At 39.5% G+C, this 20,085-nt stretch overlaps 1 protein-coding gene across 1 annotated transcript in view; it reads left to right on the forward strand.

Annotated features, from left to right (window-relative positions):
• Nucleotides 1-13,012: 13,012 nt before the first annotated feature.
• The window catches only part of nek10 (NIMA-related kinase 10), a 214,625-nt gene continuing 207,552 nt past the window's right edge, over nt 13,013-20,085 (forward strand). The window contains exon 1 of the mRNA XM_039737572.1: nt 13,013-13,104. The gene's annotated coding sequence lies outside the window, so the exon portion shown is untranslated. The remainder of the gene's footprint in view (nt 13,105-20,085) is intronic.

The raw sequence follows: 20,085 nt of genomic DNA on the forward strand, positions 1-20,085 counted from the left end.
GTGTGACCTTTGAGTAAGCACAACACGACAAACAAGCACCATACTGTCAACCATTGAAAATAAGCATGCACATTTACCCAGCAAACAGTGGGAGCGTTTGCCAACTTCTCTCCTTATTCACTGCCAGATTCTGACTGTATAGTGCTAATTAATGTCTCAAAGGACCCCAAACAATCATTCATACATTTAAAGGTCTTTCAGTGTGCCAATTGTGTAAACTGATCATAAACTGACCAGAATAGCATTCATGGAGTTTTGTTTTTAGCACCATTGTAGACGTTATTATTTAGTGCTTGTTGTGCAAAAAATGTGAGTTGATAACTGAAGTGAAAGACTAAACCAGAACATCAAAATACCTACAATTGATGTCAAAATGTAAACTAAACTCATAGTCAAAAATCCACAAAAGGAATCAAAGAACTAAAAACTTGTAACACACAAACAAACTTTGCAATTCTCTTTGGAAAAATCTGCAAATTTGGAGAAGGTGACCCCATGGATTGAATTTCATACCTTATGACACTAAGGTCACCCCATTTGTGTTAACAACTAAGATTCTCAAGGCACAAAGTCCCAAAAAAAGCACATCTAAAATGTCCCACTAAATGGGGAAAGAGAGAGAGATCTACTGTCCAAACCCCAACTAGATAAACAGCCAAACACAGAACCTTTATAAAAATAAATTAGAGCTCTGCAGGCCACAATGGCAAAATGGAGTTGCCTAAAACACATAAGGCAATCCAAACACAGAATTCTAAAGTACAGAAAAAAACAGAACTCACCAAAATCTCCCTAGCACATTCAAATGAATCACCAGGAATAATACTTCTTTACATTTATATAGCGCTCTCAATGCAGAGAGGACCATATTTATAGGGTGGAGACAGTTCCTGACAATGATTGCCCATCTCTTAAGGGACCAGCCACAAAACACAAGGAACATAGCACAGGCATTGGCAACATAGCAGATAATAAACAAGTAACATTACCATGGATAAATAGCACAAAAATAGACAAAAAAGACAAGAAACACAACTTTGAACCCCAGCTGGGGGAAGAACCCTGGCTGAAATGGGACAGTTTGTGGCCACTCACGTAGCCGCTAGTACTTACATGGCAACAGCTAAACAAAACTAAACAAAATGTTTTTTTTTGAGTGAAAACAACTGTTCGTAGAGGTAAATGGTAGTAAATAATAAGCAGTCATTATGAAATAGACATTAAAAACAACTAACAAACCTCAAATAAGTATAAAGAGATGAAAATTCTGAAAAATCATAACAAACAATCAATACATCTTGGCAATACTTAGTTGAGCTATGACTTCTATTCATTATGTAGTTTTATCTCAGAAAATACCAGCTACCACATTTTTACGATGTTGTGCCTTTTTAAAATTTTCTCAGGCATTTTTAAACATTGTATCTTACATTCTCATTAAGGGTATTGTAAAATGGTGGGTCTGTTTCTGTGTTTATTTTGGGGATTTTGAAACATGCTGAGGGCTTATTGTTTTTGCACATCTTGACATGACACCATTTTGGTCTTGTTTTGCGTACCATTGCATTCTTTGAACCATTATTTAACAAGTCTGCTCCCCGTCACATACCCGGGTGACTCAGTAGCCCCCTGGACATCATATTTCCCTAACCAAGTCCAAAGACGCTGAGCAAGTCCCAGTCCCAATTCTATTTATCCTGGGGATTTCCCAATTACTTCTAACAATACCTACTTTATCTGTAGACAGAAATCGCATCTGTAGCTGCCCAAAAGGCGATGTGGGATATGCTACCTAACTTATGCCATATTGCATGAGAAAGTTCATGATTCCTTACCTAAATCCCAGGTATTCTTACAGCATCCCCATTACAGAAGCAAAAGAGCAACACTTCCATGTCAAATTATTTCTAGGTGGCTCAAACTGGATAAATGAACAGGCCCAGACAATCTTTCTGTATTTTTAATAAGTCAGATAACCCCTTTACATGTTGTTAGATATTCTTTGCATGGTTGGTACATTGGCCAAAAGAATAAGATTCCGTTTTTCTGCACTGTATAAATACCACCACCCTAACTCTCTGACATTAGAGTGCTCTTGAACCATTGCTTCTGTGTTGTCCAGTCCCAATTCATCCATAGCTCTCTTTGAACAGAAATTTCACATTATAGTTTTCCTGTATGACTTTATACCAAATGCAAAAAGACATCATGGAAATAGATGTTGACTCTACGGCTTGAGGTTTTCCTCCTTTATCACGATGTGGTATGTTTTCTCTGTGCATTATTTTGATTTTGTCATTTCCACATTTTCTTGTGAACTGTATCTATTAGTGGTAGTTCATCCTTGGTCTCACCCCCAGATTTTATTGTGTATTTCTTTTTAGTATTCTAGTTACTTTTTCTAATTTGCTTTCCTTTTGTTATTTCTTTGTTAACTGTTAAAACTATGCAGCTTTTGCATGTCACATCCTACCTGTCTCATTGTCCATGCTGCATCCCGTGTGTTTTATCCTTGGCTCCTCTATGGCAGGCTACATATTGACATGGCTGTCTTTATTTTCAAACCTTTACTTCAACCCAGTTTACCATTAACAAAGGACTTAAGGGACTGCAGCTAGACAAGGAGTGGACATTTTGAACCTCTCACCAACACCAGAAGCAGTCAGACTGAGCTGGGGTTATAGTTTACCCATTCCTGAAGAGTCGCTTTTGCTTCCATGCATCCCCAGACTGGAATTAAAATTTTTAAGATGAGCGTCACCTTCGGTATTCACATTAAACAGTTAGGAGCGCTGCAGAAGACCAAAGTAGTTTGTACTAATATATTGTATTTCTGGGGTAAAGTAATAGTGATTTTATGCTACTATTGGTCATTTTGTGTTAATACTGTAGTTATCTTTACTCTATTGAGTATGCTTACAAAAATGCTGGTTAAGAAAATTACCATTAGTCACAAACCCTCCACCACTAACACGCATCACTCGATGCCATTTTTACATCACTTGAATTAGAATCTGCTATTTTTGAAAGCTTTTGAGTCACCACAAGCTCATTTGGCTATGTTTTTAACTACATGACATAAAAAGTGCATATTTAGTGTAGTCTGCTAACACATGTAATTGCATTCTGTTATTGCTGTTACTTTTGAATATGACTCAGTGTTACAAAAATATTTATCAAACAAAAATATGATAACTGACTCTTGGATGAAGTAGCTAAAAATGGGAAATGCTTCACCTTTCACATCAGTTAACCTACAGTAGGTACCAGTCACACCTGATTCTTATGTTATGTGTACATTTTCTAAATTCTTCTTTCCTTTTTCCATTATTTTAGCCTGGTCTTTGAACCATGTTAGTGTGTGAGTATCAGCTCCAGCTTATTCATATTAAAGGGGTGAAGAAGAGCCTGGTGGATCACCCAGGCCTCCCCAGTGAGGCTTTGAGTGAGCTTTTCTAGGGTAACACCTCATGCTGTTTGGCTTTCCTTGTCACTAAAAGCAAACAAGTTGCAGCAAAACATAAGTTGTATTTTCAAACCCGTTTAACCCAATTTAGAGCCGCAGAGGGCCAGGGCCTATCCTGGCAACAGTGGGCACAAGACAGGAAACAACTCTAAACAGGGGCCAGTCCGTCACAATAAGAAGCAGAAACACAACTTTATTTTTTGTTTCCTGCTGGTTTCTGACAAACTGAAAGTGAATTGTGCAAATGGACAGTGAATGCTAACAGACGAGTGATCAAAGAAAATGTTCAGGATTCTAAAGTAGCCATGTCAGACATACAGAGAGAGCAGTGCACATAGGAAAGGTCTCAAACATCACAGAGGTGAAGTCATTCTGGAAAGAAGACAGGACCACCAACCCATACAGGAAAATCTTAATAGAAAATATTGCTGCTGAAGGGGGTATAATCTTTAACTAAATCAAGAGAGCACTTACATTTTCATATAAAGGCATTAAATGTTAGCTAGTTTACTTTGCAAAATAAGTAGATTGTAGACTTATTGCGTATTATGTCTTAAATGTGGTTAAATATTGTATATGTACTGTAAACAAGCAAATGTTTTAGATTTTTCTCAGCCATAAAACCTTAAGTGGTGCACCGTTTTTCTTCACATAAGCATAGACAGCTATTAATTTTTCTTGTGTATCTTTTGTTAGCATGTTTTCCCAAAATGAAACAAATGGCAGAATTTCACAATAACTTAAAAAAAGCTACAGTAAACAAAAGCAACCATCTACCATGACCCACCCATCTATTTCCGTCACAGGCTTATTCAGAATGGAGGTCCCATACAGGATCAGTTTCTGCTTGTTAGCTATACATGAGACAAACACCATCCATGTTTAAGTTTCATTAATGAGTTATTTCCTCATCAAAACATTCATTTTCTAAACTGGCAGCCCTTCCAGAACCCAGCGGAATTAAAAACATAAACATGTTGCGGCTGACCAGGGGATCAGCAGTAAAACATTATTAATTTTTAACCTTTTCCTTTTAAAAGCTAAATAGTCTTCACTTTCATATGTCTCTATGTCCCTGCTGTGTATTTAGTGGTCTGTATATTGTAATAATTCTATAATACAGCTCTTATACACAGCTCAGCTGTAACTCAGTCAAGAATTATCAAATTTTAACCCATTGACACATGACAGGACTTCTCTGCTGATTTCAGTCGTGGTCTTCATTTATGTAATCTTAGTTGCGGTGCAAGTCCATGGCTGCCAGGGATGTAGTATGACATCTCCAGCATCTCACTCACAGTAGCCTGTAGCTCACCTTGACAAATTACGCTTCTTACACTAGAGGTGGGCACCCATTGTGTAGTCCGCTAAAAGTACAATGCATACAATGCAATGGAAAGGAAAAAAGAAAAAATAGGTGTTTTGGACTATACAAAGAGAACATAAGCTTGTCTTTTTGATGCCTTGTGTTTGTTGTACCACAGCAGAATGGAAAAAGGAAAAAAACAAAGACAGTCAAAGCTGTGGCTGAACTCACCAAAAACCTTCATACAGGCGCTGGCACTGCCAGGCAGTGTGTTAATTGCCTTTCAAAAACGCAGCAACCTTCCAAAGTATTGGAAATCTTAAATTGCAGTGAAATCACGATCAGTTCGTGTAATCCTTCATCCCCTGTGGATATAATCTGACATTCTCAAGGTGTCATGTAATGAGCCACCAACCATAGCTTGTATTTAGGGAGCACTAAGAAAACAGCTCTAGAAATCATTTCCATTTGGAGATCTTTATGCAGCAACTTTGGTGGTCCTATACCAGACCAAGCACTTTGAGCATGAAGAAGGTGCTTAACAGTACATAAAATAACTGCACAACAAAGTGCTTCTTGAACACTGTTGGGTGTTTCTTATAGATTTTTGCTGATCACGAATATCACATCACAATTTACCCATTTCAGAGAAATCTTCAGTTTTGTCATGATTTTTTCTTATATTTGTATCCAAACATTTTTGCTCCCGTAAGTGACTTATCAACAACGGTTTGTGCAGCCTGAGCATGTCCAGGCATGGAATCAGGCCAGGTTGGAAGCTGTTCTGTGGAAACTGACATCCTGGGCAGGTCTGAACAAGCTTGATGCTGTCTCAGCATGCTATAAAGGTGGTTTGCATACAACGATCTTGCTCATTTGGTTTATATAGATAGTCAGTGTGTATGTATAGTATCAAGGACTTTGTTAAATGGTGCGACTCAAACCACTTACACCTGAACACCAGCAAAACCAAGGAGCTGGTGGTGGATTTTAGGAGACCCAGGCCCCTCCTGGACCCCATGATCATCAGAGGAGACTGTGTGCAGAGATTGAGACCTATAAATACCTGGGAGTGCAGCTGGATGATAAATTAGACTGGTCTGTCAACACTGATGCTCTGTGTAAGAAAGGTCAGAGCCGACTACACTTCCTTAGATGGCTGGCGTCCTTCAACATCTGCGGTTGTGACGATGCCCTCTTTTACGCGGTGGTGTGCTGGGGAGGCAGCATAAAGATGAAGGACGCCTCACGCCTGGACAAACTGGTGAGGAAGGCAGGCTCTATTGTAGGCATAGAGCTGGACAGGTTGACATCCGTGCAGAGCGACGGGCGCTGAGCAGGCTCCTGTCAATCATGGAGAATCCACTGCATCCACTAAACAGGATCATCTCCAGACAGAGGAGCAGCTTCAGAGACAGACTTCGGTCACTGTCCTATTCCCTTGACAGACTGAGGAGATCCTTCCTCCCCGGGGGGGCGGGGGCGGGGGTTGTTAAACATTAACACTCTTTAATTTAATATTGTTTTTTGTCAGTATGCTGCTGCTGGAGTATGTGATGTTCCCCTTAGGATTAATAAACTATCTATTAGTATAGTAAAATATAATTTCTGTAGCAATATAACAGTAAGTAAGCTTGATGCTAGAGATGTTTTGGTGTTGGGCGATATGTCTCGACAATGTTGTAACAGCCACGATACATTCAGCTATACTGTATCTGTGGCGAATATACACTTGCGCCTCAGAGAAGTTGGATGACTGCTCTTGTGAAGAAAGCTTATCATCTGTAAAATTGGTGATCAAGACAAGGAATGGGTGCCTCACATTCGCTGTGCAACATGTGCTGTCAGTCTGAGATCCTGGCTCTAAGGAACTCAAAAGACGATGCTGTTTGCTGTTCCGATGATATGGCGAGAACAGAAAGACCATGTGACGGACTGTTACTTCTGTTTGACTAATGTGTCTGGTTTCTCTACCAAAAACAAGAAGTCAATTGAATATCCTAATCTGCCATCAGCAATGAGACCCATGACACATGACGACAGTCTTCCAATTCCAAAACCACCAGAGGATTGGACCTTAGACGAACCAGATGAAGAAACTGCAATGCAGGGTACTGACAGTGACATTGACCCGGATTTTGAACCGTGCTCATCAGGCAATCCACCTCTGATAACACAGTCTGAATTGAATGATTTGGTCAGAGATTTGGGTCTGTTAAAAGCAAAGCCGAGTTGCTGTGTTTAAAACTAAAGGAATGGTGTTTGCTGTCACCAGGTATGAAAATTTCTGTGTTTCAAGGCCGACATCGTGATATAACCAAATTTTTTGCACAAGTCGACAATCTCTGTTTCTGTTGTGACATTGAAGGATTGTTCTCTGCCTTGGGTTGTGATCAGAACCTGGAAGAGTGGCGTCTCTTCATTGATTCGTCAATGTTAAGCCTGAAAGCTGTTCTGCTACACAATGGCAACGTTTATGCTTCAGTACCTGTTGGCTATGCAGCACACATGAAAGAAACATATGAGAATATGAAACTGTTGCTGAAGCACATCCAGTATAGCAAGTACAACTGGAATATCTGTGGAGATCTTAAAAGTCGTTGCTGTGTTACTAGGACTGCAGCTCGGCTATACAAAGTACTGTTGTTTCATCTGTGAATGAGACAGCTGTGCCAAAGAATCACACTATTCTCGACAGAATTGTCCACTCTGTAAAAAGTTAGTTCCAGGACAGAAAAATGTGGCACATGAATTGCTTATCGACTGAGCAAAGATTTTTTTGCCTCCTCTTCACATAAAACTGGGACTCATGAAGAATTTTGTGAAAGCACTGAACAAGGAAGGCGAAGGTTTTTGTTATTTAAGACAGATGTTCCCAAGAATAACTGATGCCAAGATCAAAGAGAGCATTTTTGTTGGCCCCCAGATCAGACATGTTATGAGTGACAAGCGGTTTGAAGATCTGTTAGTTGGGCCAGAAAAGATTGCCTGGAAAGCCTTCAAAGACGTTGTTGACCATTTTCTGGGCAATTACAGAGCCCCAAACTACATTCAGCTGGTTGACAAACTTCTCAAAGCATACAAGACAATGAAGTGCAACATGTCACTCAAGATTCATTTCCTCCACTCACACTTGGACTTCTTCCCCGCAAATCTTGGTGCTGTCAGTGATGAACACTGTGAAAGGTTTCACCAGGACTTTGCTACAATAGAGAAATGATACCAGGGCAACTGGAATCCGTCAATGCTTGCTGACTACTGTTGGACACTGCAACGTGATGCACCAGACATTGAATACAAAAGAAAATCAGGAGCAAAACACTTTTAATTCTGTTGAATTTAATAGCTTATGCGAAACATAAATGTGACTAAATACATTATTGTCAGTAAACTTGAAAATGTCTATTTCTCAGAGTTCCTATGTGATGCAGTAAAACCAAAACTATATTTGTGCATACCCAGTAGGTACTGTACTTGTCACAATCAGCAAAAACTTCTCAGGAAGCAAGACATTTCAAAACAATTGTTGTGCAATGATGTATTATTATATTTTATTACTATTATTACAAATACATTTACAGAGGTGAATCAAACTTAACCCAACAGAAACAGATCTTTTCGAATTTACTAATACTGTACTGTCCAAATCTAACAGAATGTGAGGTTATATAGCACCCTGATGTGTGGAGTACAAGTCCAAGGAGGTTCAGCTCAAGCTTTATAACACACTAGTGAGGCCTCATCTGGAGTACTGTGTGCAGTTTTGGTCTCCAGGCCACAAAAAGGACATAGAAGCGCTAGAAAAGGTCCAGAGAAGAGCGACTAGGCTTATTTCAGGGCTACAGGTGTTGAATTATAAGGAAAGATTAAAAGATCTGAGCCTTTACCGTTTAAGCAAAAGAAGATTAAGAGGCGACATGATTAAGTGTTTAAAATTATGAAGAGAATTAGTACAGTGGATCAAGACTGTTATTGTAAAATGAGTTCATCAAGAACACGAGGACAAATTTGTTAAGGGTAAATTTCACACAAATATTAGGAAGTTTTTCTTTACACAAAAAACCACAGATACTTGGAATAAGCTATCAAGTAGTGTGGTAGACAGTAGGACTTTCAAAACTAGACTTGATGTTATTTTAGTAGAATTAAGTGGATAGGAATGGCAAGTTTTGTTGGGATGACTGGCCTGTTCTCATCTAGATTGGTCTAATGTTCTGCTGTACAGGTTATTTTGCCCTGTTGCATTGTAGGTGTTGTGAAGATGACACTTCATTGAACAGGCAAAGCAGCCATTTGTCTTTTCCTCAAACAGCTTTTTAGTGACTCCAAGTGGATTTTCCATGAATGCAGTCCACTTCCTGGCCCTTTCTTTTTCTCTTTTCTTTGTCTATGCAAGTCCGCCCTGTGCTGTGTTTGGGGCTTCCTGCTAAGGATATTGCTTAGAGCAGCACTCTTCTTGAATTGTGTGAACTGTGCAGTTTCTTCAGAAAACTATTAAATAAAAAGGATGCTTTGAAAATGTGTTCATAGCAGAAGAATTATTTTTACATATGGGAATGCAGTGTACATGTTAGTGATCCACAATTCAACTACATACTTTAACTTCTATATTCATTTTGGGCTTCACAGATATTACCTTTAATTTAAAACTAATAAAACATACAAACACATGGTCCTAAAAAATAAAGTGCATTACTTCTGGTGGCTTCTTTTGTTTGCATGACACTCAGCAGATGTTACTCGGTCCTCATTTAATAAAGTTTGATGCTCCATGAGCAATAAACACAATATTTCCACTTGATGATGAATTCTGCACACATATGTATCATGTCCAGGGGATTATCATTAGATGGGCTTGCAGGAAGCATGATTTTCTCTCTATTATAATAAAAAAATCCTGGGACGAGAAGAGACTTTTTAACCTGGTACGAGATGTGACTTTTTCAGAGAGATACTTTCATGTCCTGCGAGACGAGACTTTGTGCCAAGAGATTTAACCACGCCCTGGGCTGGAAATAAAAGACAAAGAGTAGATGACAAAGTAGAACATCATAAAGAATTCAAAAACGTTGGCATGATACACATGCAGAGCAGGTTAGAGATAATGAAAGTACTAAAATTCGAAAGTCTCAAAAAAATTATAGTAAACATCGCATTAGCGCAAACAAATGGAAATTATTACTCAATGAAATAACGGAACAGCGAAAAGAGATTGATGTTCGGATTTAAACGTTAGGTCAGAGACTTGTAGATCGTTTAATTTGTGTTTCCATCAGGGAAAAGTAGTGTTTCTTCCCAAAGAAGAAGCGTATCCACGAGAATTAAAAGATTTTTGTTTTGGTGAAAGTGAACTCCACATATGCGAGTGGCAGAGACGCAAGGTGGCTGGCGCGTAGTGCAGGCCGGGGGAGTTGGCGAGCAAAGTGAGCAGGGGCCCCCTAGTATTACAATAAACTTCTCTGCCCACCAGCAAAGTGGCCAACAGGTTGCTGCAACCTATTTTTTTTTAATTTCCAGAACATATCAGACTATATTTAGGTTTACTCCCTACTTGTCTGTGTGCTCCAGCAATCTGTCTGCTTATTCCTTCTGGTTCTTAGTGACTTAATTGCCTTATGTGATGTACTTGACACTCACCAAATGTTGCTGCTCTTCTTTATGTTTCTTCTGATTAACACCATGGTCAAGGTTCTAGCCCTAGTAGTTTTGCAGGTAATCATGTGACAGACAGATAAACCTTAGAATTTTCTATATGTAGAACAAGTCACTTTACAAGCTAAAACATTTTTAGAAGGCGGAAGTGCTGGCTGCGCACCCGGAAGCCCTCCGGGTATCCCCATTCTTCTTCCCCCCAGCACTTCCTGGTGTGGCGGAAGTGCTGGGCTCCAGGGTTCTTCAGGCACCGGGGCGGCGCCTGGCGGTGGCCACAGGCCCCTACAGGGTTGGGCTTCCAAGCCCTCTACCTGAGGCCACTAACAAAACCAGGGCAGTCACCCCCTCGTGGTCGGGAGGAGGCACCAGCCCTCCTCTGGTCCCCTCGGGCGTCCGCGACAACAGATAGATAGATAGATAGATAGATAGATAGATAGATAGATAGATAGATAGATAGATAGATAGATCTTCTGAATTTTAAGCCTTTGAATTAAAAATACATAATGCAGTTTTAAAATAATGAGGAGCAGTGCCATTAAGGGCATATAGTGCTCTGCCCCAACTTCTCTGTGTAGACAGTGCTGCTGTGCAAAACTTAAAAAAGTAGTAAACCTGTCTCAGTAATTTAAGTTGTTTCTAAATTGTTTATAGAAAGCTCAACCTAGTTGTCAGAATCACTTCTTTTTAATTTTACGTGAGATGCTCAGTGCAATTTTTTTACCTAGGAAAACATTTCTTTTTGAAGTATGTGAGAAGTTTCTTTTACCTGGAGCCACTAGCCTGTTTCCAGGTTACTGAGCAGATTGCAGTGTTCTTGGCATGCCTTGGCTTATGTGTCCACTAACTATATATCTATCTATCTGACAACATAAAGCAAGCACTTTGCATATGTAACTAAAAATTGCAAACAGGATATTTACAACTAGGCTGAAGAATTCCTAAATCATTGTATTGTAAAGCTGATGGCATGTTTAATGTGTAATGTGAATTGCTTTCTGGGACCGTTTCCGATAACGCTCAGTATTAAAGCTGTAATGTTAAATATGAATTAGGATGTGGGAGACAGCCTGGTCACGTTTCTACGGCATTCCCTTGTCTTAGTGGATTTTTTCCAAGCACCCAGGGTTCCATTCACACGTGAATGTTGGAGTTATTTGTCCAGTGTCGACGTGTGTGGGTGTGCACGAATGTGTGCGGAGAGGGAGTGGCGTTCCATCTTGGGTTTGTTCCTGCTTTAGGACGACGTTGACGTTGTTGGCTGGACAACGAATTTTTAAAATAGCAAGCGTGCAGAAGCGGAAAGAATCTATGACGCAATTTACCTGCAAAATACTGAGATCTTAAGAAGTATAAGAGAAAGAGAGAGAGATTAGCAAATCAAGCAACTCAAAACCCGATGGTTTTATTACAGAGTCATTTGAACACTCAACGCTCACAACCATACGAAGCACATTTTGAATTTATATTTAACATACCATGCAACTGACTTTCAGTTAGAGAAGGGCATCGGAACATTTGGAGAAAATTCTCATTAATGCTTGTAGAACTTGTAAACGACCCAAAGATTGGGGATTCAGGAAGATTCGAACCTGCAATCCCTGGAACCTTGGCGTATAATTATTAATCGCGACATTTATTTATGAATAATAAAGATAAAGTTGTGTTTGTCAAGTATATATTAACTATCGCATTTTTTAAAAACTTATTTAGCATCTTTCGTGAATTTATAAAGAAGGTAAAATATCCGGCACACGCACACAAAGTATCCACATTTGCTCCTGCCCCAGCGGATGCTTAAACATATAGCAGAATGTTTTCTCAAGTCTCTTGACAAACAAGACTGTAACGATCCATCCATTATCCAATCCGCTATATCCTAACTACAGTGTCAATCCGTAAAACATAATTTATCGTGTTTTCGAAAACATTCGCTTAATGAAGAAATCCTTAAGATAAGAAATAAATGTGGAGGTTAATTGTCTGCATTAACTGTGCAACACGTGCCTGATATCTCGGTTAATCCGGCAGACCCTCTTCGCCGCGATCAGTTCAGAACTTTTAGTAGGTGCACTCGAACCGTATAGGTAGTACAAGTCAAATTAATCATTGGGATGGTGAAGAAAAAATGACTTTGCTTTATTATGTATATCTTTGTCCTCCTTCCAGTTCCCTTACTCGTATTAATCAAAATTATGTATTAAGGGAGTACGATGCTTAGCAATTTTGTATTATAGGAAATGGCAATTAGCAACTTCGGCACCACTTGTTATTGCTACTACTTCTGCTACTTATAATAAGAGTAATAATGCAATGCTCTCAAATGATTATCAAAGGTCGAAAATGATAAGTAGTTTTAAACGGTGTAGAATAAATAAACATACATGTTTTATTAATATGGTGCTTCTTTGCATTCTAAATGCTATGGAAACTGTACGGCGGCGTCAACGGTAACCATAGTAATCCAAGCCTCTGTATGTCGTCGAAGCGGATTGGTCGGAATCCAAATTTTCTGTTCAGAAGACACTTCCTCATTGGGGGAAGAGATGAGCGTGTGCGCGAGAGGGCGATTCATTACAAAATACTCCAATGAAGGTATTCTGAGGAATTTTGAGTTCTAGAAATTAAAGTGTCGACAAGAACGTCATGTGTATTTAATCTCAGAAAAAACATAATGATCTGGGTAGGTGTCTTATTTAATCACTTTTTTAGCCTGTTGCTGCTGTCTGCGTGCTCGTGTGGTTTAAGTGACCTGTGACCGAGTTTGGAACAGAAGTGTGACCTCGCTAGTCAATGTAGTCTATTAGCAAATTAAAATAAGTTAGACTCATGGTCTGGTTATCTGTACAACGAGATATGAATTGTTGAGGTGAGAAGTTTGCACCACAAATAAAAACGTGTAGGCAAAAAGGTAGAGTGCACTGAGTTCGTTTTGTTTAATGCATTGTAGTCAAAACAGCTCCTTCATTCGTTTTATTGGCATGTCAGTTCACTATTTATCTAGCACTATCTTTTATTTTTAAATATTCATTTAATATACCTTTGTTTTTTTGAAATATACAACTCGTAAACAGGGGGGCACAGTTTGAAATATTTACTCCACCTGTATATACTGTAATAGGCTAGGCTGTATTTGTGCACACAGCAGGACCAAGGAGACGTTTGACAGTAACACAAAGCCTAACAAATCGTGCAGGTGAGAGGAGAGCATTCAGTGCATTAGGCTCATGTACTCATCTGAGCTGTCTGAATATTATCTCATCCTCCAAACGTGTTTTAAAAATGTCAGGCTTAGTGTTATTTTCATTTGGTGAAATCTCACCACTTATTGTGTAAAAATGGCTTATGGGAGGATACAAGTATTGGCCTGTCTGCAGTACCCTGTGTACTTGGATTTGTGTTTGTTTAACAGTCCTAAACAGGGCACTTCAACAGAATGACTTGTTTTCTTTCGGTGGCTCGTTTTCCGTACACAGTGGCTCTCATTCTCTCTGCAGTTAAGAGAAAATAATGCCCCACCTTGCAATTGACATTTACTTGGGCAGTGTTTATAGCAACTTTTTTCACATGCCTGATTAAATATGTTTTGTTTCAAGTGATACAATGGCTCAATTTTGGCCCACCAACTGATATTCCCAGCTTTTATCTGAATAGCTTATTGTGTACATCTGTAAGTGTTCGGTGGTACACAGTGGCACTCTGTGTCAGCTTCATTGTGAATGCCTTTTGTTCTGCTGTTTAAGTGCATCATTATAGAAATTCAGTTGAAAGTAAACCCTCTGTCAAAAAACACTTTTTTGCTGCACCCATTATACTTATGTTTTGAGTAGCTGCGATTTTATATTTATATATTTCATGCTGTTATTTAAAGTGACTTACAAGTCTCAATGAGCTCTGTTATTTTAATGCAAACCGGGACTAAATAACAAGTCAAAGGTGAGTTTAACTCCACAAACTTGTGTAATGCACAAAGCATTCACACATAAGCCACACAAGTCTAATATACTTCTGATGCATATTTGTGAGTAAGGTTATACTAAACAGAGAAAGTTTCATAGTTAAATATAATGAAAGAAACGGAGACATTTCATTTAAAAAAACGTTTTGATTATAATGTATCTGCATGAGATATGCTTGACATGCATCACAGATGTGTAAATTCATCTACCCCTCTCAGTTTCACATTCATGTGTTTTGAAAATGACCTTGGGCATGGAAGTTATGTATGGCATGTTGGTAAATTAGCTAGTGGTATTGGCTCCAGGGCGCTCCGAGTAAATCACAGCCTGACCATTGTCTGTATGGATTTTGCCTGTTCACACTTTGACTGTATGGAGTATCCTCCTCAATGCAGTAGGTGCTCCTTCCTTTTGTTAATCATTGTCTAGAAACTGCCTCAGTATAACAGAATGTGAGTGTGCCCTGAGGTGGACTGGTGACCCTCCTAGGGTTGATTCCTGGCTTGAGCCATGTATACCAATAACCCACCCCCCCACGCAAATGTAAATTGAACACCAATTTCACAGTATGTCTGTTTTAGCATTCAGCCGGAAAAGAACAATTAGCGGGTACTGTAAATGTATTGGGCGGCACGGTGGTGCAGTGGTAGCGCTGCTGCCTCGCAGTTAGGAGACCTGGGTTCGCTTCCTCCCTGCGTGGAGTTTGCATGTTCTCCCCGTGTCTGCGTGGGTTTCCTCCGGGTGCTCCAGTTTCCTCCCACAGTCCAAAGACATGCAGGTTAGGTGGATTGGCGATTCTAAATTGGCCCTAGTGTGTGCTTGGTGTGTTTGAGTGTGTCCTGCGGTGGGTTGGCACCCTGCCCAGGATTGGTTCCTGCCTTGTGCCCTATGTTGGCTGGGATTGGCTCCAGCAGACCCCCGTGACCCCGTGTTCGGATTCAGCGGGTTGGAGAATGGATGGATGTAAATTTATTGAAAAGAAAAGGTACATTACATATGTGAGCTTGCATTTTGGATTTGTGGACCTCTCTTGAATAGTTTCTCTGTATTTTAAATGTAATCAATATAGAAACAGATAGTAAGTAAAGAATATCACTTAATAAAGTGAGAAGTCCAGCAAAAAGACACCATTTATTGGCTAACTAAAAAGATTACAATATTGCATCATTTTAGCCTAAAATTTAAAAAACGGCAGATGTTTGTTGGGCTGCTGGTTCTTCATGCACAATTTTTGCTCAGAATGCTATGGTTATTGGGGAGGCGCAGTGGTAGCGCTGCTGCCTCGCAGTTAGGAAACCTGGGTTTGCTTCCTAGGTCCTCCCTGTGTGGAGTTTGCATGTTCTCCCCGTGTCTGCGTGGGTTTCCTCCCACAATCCAAAGGTGCATTGGTGATCCTAAATTGTCCCTAGTGTGTGTGTGTGTGTGCCCTAAGGTGGGCTGGCGCCCTGCCCGAGGTTTGTTTCCTGCCTTGCGCCCTGTGTTGGCTGGGATAGGCTCCAGCAGACTCCCGTGACCCTGTTGTTAGGATATAGCGGGTTGGATAATGGATGGGTGGATGATTATTATATGAAGCATCCAAAAAGCTATTTAGAGTGAAGAATGGCAAATAGGGTGTGCAATCAAACTGAGCAAACCTACACAGGCAAAGTGTAAAATTTCACACAGTCAAAAACAGTTCATTTTTTTCTTGCCAAGTGTATTATTTTACTTCCAAAAAAAAAAAAATCTGCTTGTTTTTCTTAGTTTAACTGTTTAGCTGTAATTGTCAATGTTAATCATTGACCAGAATAAACCCGAACTTCAGCTTTTTTATAAGCTCACAAGGAGATGCGACTTATTCACTGGACAGGTTAAGAGCCTCAATTATGATCACACAATGAGTTAGTGATTAGAACTGAACTGGTAACCTTATGCCTTATAGTTCAACACCTGAAGGCCATGTCACATTAGATGACTTTCCCAGTGATTTTTAGTTGTAGCCTTCATTTACTTAATCTTAGTGGGTTGAAGGCAGCCCCTGTGTAAGCCAGTCGTCGAGTCTGACATATCCAGTGACTCACTCCAATTAGCCTCATTCTTCAGTTGTAAGGAAAGGCTCTGTGAGTGTGAGAGCTGACGACCAATGAATGCTCATTTCGGAAATACAATACATATAATGCAGTGACAAGGAATAAGAAACATGGGAGTTTTGGAGCTCATAGACGGAAGAGAATCTTATCTGTCTAATGTCTCGTTTTACGTACCACAACATCATGGAAAAAAAAAAAAAGGTTGAGATTGTGGCTGAACTTGCCATACCTGTTAAACCTTCAAACACCATCAGCTTCAATCAGTCGGCATGCTGTTGGCTGTCAGAAAAAGCCACAAAGTCAGAACACAAAAACGCTAAATTTGACATGCCTAGCAATTATCCATTGTGTAAGCTAACACGGCCCAGTGACAAGATCAGAAATGGCAGTTGGCAAGTCTGACATACCCAACGACTAGAAGTCATGTATTGCGACATTTGGTTTAGTCAATGAGCCACATTGTCTGCAATACCTTGCAATACACACTGCAAAACATCTGCCTATGGCTTCCTTTAACCTTTTTTGACTATTCATCAGCTCCTACAGTTGAAACCATTTCTTTAACTTCCTTTATTTTGTTTAGTCTATCACTTGCTCATTTTATTTAACATCTCCAAACTTTGTTATTGAGTCCTCCATGTGAAGCAGCAGCTACTTTTTTAAGGTGACTTAAAATAACACTTTTGTCTTCCAGATATCATGTTCAAAGCTTTCAGAGTACCATTGCAAGCCTGAACAAGTTCTAACACGAACATTTTGTGAGCATCTGTTTGAAAAAGCCACAAAAGTCAGCCACAATATTTTATAGTCACACCTCATACAACATACTGTATACACTCTGTGTGCGTTGTCAACTGATATACTGTATGAAATACCACTGAAATAAATGCTTCTCCGGGATTTCAGTCGGAGTACCCTGAGTCATCTGTAAAGAATGCAATATGATCTCAGAGGGATTAGAGGATAAAAGGAAGGCCGTGCTATTTGAAGCATCTAGTTGTGATGTTTGGGAGCTCTGTTTAGATTCTTGTGCTCCTGCTTGCATTGTTCACATGTGTTAATCCTGTCTTGGTTTTACATTTGCTCACATTAAACAAAGATAACATTTCAAAGGATTTATATAAGCATTGTTCTTGTAATCTATTACACTTCAATACTTCAATATTATATAGATTATTATTTTTCCTTTTGCAAGTTAAAGAGAACCAGAATTGTTCAGGAGACCTCACCCATAACAATCCATCCAACAGCGTCATGAGCATCTATCTATCTATTTTTAGTTTATAAGTACATAATTAGTATTCTATACATTTCTTTGTTCCTATAAGTGTGTCAAGGAGCATTGCTTTTTTTGTAATTCTTGTCAATGTTTGAGAGGGTTGCTGTTGTTTTGTTATAATATTTCCTCTATCTATCTATCTATCTATCTATCTATCTATCTATCTATCTATCTATCTATCTATCTATCTATCTATCTATCTATCTATCTATCTATCTATCTATCTATCTATCTATCTATCTCCATAGTTAGAGAACTTTCACCTCACATTGTTGTTGCACTGCTTTAAGTCCTGAATGGGCTGCCATTTGTGTGGCATTTATTTGATTAATTACTCAAAACTGACTTGATATCAGTAAATGTGACTGTGTGTTTGAGAGCAATGTGATTCTGTCCAGTCTATGACTGGTTTCTGCCTCTTTCCTGTTGTTTCTGCATTACATGTTGGCTACCAGTAACAACTCATTGGAAAAGTGTTTTTTTTTTTTTTTTTAAATGAGTATAACAATGATTTTCATGTTAAGTAATCAAGTAATGGATTATATGCTATATACTAAAACACAGTACTCTGTGTGTGTCTCTGTGTCTGTGTCTGTGTGTGTGAGTCAGAGTCGGGTCCCTCCAAGCAATCTGATTGGTCAGTTTGGCTTTGGTGACACAATCGACAGAGTGTCAGACAAGAGAGGTTAAGACACATGAGAAGGCGTAAAGGCATAGGAGAAACACTGAAAGTCACCTTTAAAGACCGGAAGTATTTGTAGGAATACAAATGATGTTTCCACGACGGTTAATGGGGACCCGTCGAACATTTGGTAGTCATAAAGCAGACAGGAGGAGAGCAAGGCACCCCGAGTCTGAGAAGCAGGCTTTAAGGGAATGCTCTCAAGAGAGGGTGCGCCAGGCAAGAGAAGTTCAGACACATAAGGATACAGAGGAAAGGCATAGGAGCAATGCAGAAGGTGCACATAGGGCAAGAGTTATCAAATAACTATTTTACAATTTATTCTTTTTCCTGTCTTTGACATTCAACGTGACTAGTATTTTATAAAACCTTATGTAATAATTTAATTAGTGTTTATTGTATGTTTACAGTGTTATAATTAGTGTTTTTGTGTGTTTCTGTTAGAGTTTTTGCATGGAGTATGTTGTTAACCAGTAGGAGAGGAGAGGAATTCAGATGAAATGTTGGGGTGCCAGCTAGGCTACCCTGTTTTATTTAAAAAAAGTTTTTTAACAAACATAAGAAGCACTCGATGGCTCAGAGACAAACAAAATGTAAACACCATTGGTTAGCATAAGGTGGCTGTATTTAGCATTTATTTCAGCGCTCCATTGTGCCTGGTTGCTTGTTTCTGAAATGAGATGCCACCTTTCCTGAGCGCCCTCTTTTTATAGCTCCTGGACTGGAAGGGGCATTGTCATTTGATATGGGTAGAATAGGAGACAAGCTGGTTAGCGATTGCACCCATTGGTGCCCTGGGGTGGTAACGCTTACGTGTGACAAGCCTGGAAGGTAACCCTCCAATGCACATGTGTGACAAGTGGCACTGCTACCTAGTAGATCCAGGGTCCTGGGTTTGAATCCAACACCTGATCGTTGTCTGTGTGAACGTTTTGCATTCTCTTCTTGCCTGCATTATTTTGTTCTCCATCCATTCTAAATCAACAAAGGTGTGCAGTAAATGTAGGCATATGTATGTATGTGTGTGTGGGCTGTATGAAAGAATGGCACCATTTCTAGTGCTATTTCCTATTTTACACCCCACATGACCCTACTGGGTTTGACTCCTTACCCTTGAACCCTTGAATCAGTTTAAACAGTTCTACATGTTTAAATGTTAAATGCTGTGTTATATTTTTTAGGGCTGTTGTGAATAGGTTTCGAGTCTGTTGCACTATGTTGTATTTATTTACATGAGCTCTGCCAGCTCAGATTCCATGCATCTGGTGTTGGTATGACACTGAAGTAAAGCACAGTATATATATTCTAGTGTTTATCATTACATTGTCCAGAAAACTGAACATCTCATCAAATGGAAAAACTTCCTTTGGTATAGGAAGACAAACTTGCTTAAAAATGTTATGTTTGAAATGTACACTACATGCCAGAGGTTTGGTGGCAGGAGAGATAAGTATAAGCAGTGCAGCATAATGGAAGTCTTGGCTAGAAATAACTCCCTGTGGGCCCACAGTTCTTACAGAAATGAAATGTCCCACAGACATATTTAAGTCAGCTGCCAAATCCCTTCCTGTCCATTGTAACAGTGCACAGACTAAACTGCCAAGGCAAGTGTCCAAGACTAAGGCAAGTGATGTGTGAGATGATGGAGCAGGTCCAACTCTGGGATCACATTGTA

The sequence above is a fragment of the Polypterus senegalus genome, chromosome 15, assembly GCF_016835505.1.
Source record: "Polypterus senegalus isolate Bchr_013 chromosome 15, ASM1683550v1, whole genome shotgun sequence".
Lineage (NCBI taxonomy): Eukaryota > Metazoa > Chordata > Cladistia > Polypteriformes > Polypteridae > Polypterus > Polypterus senegalus.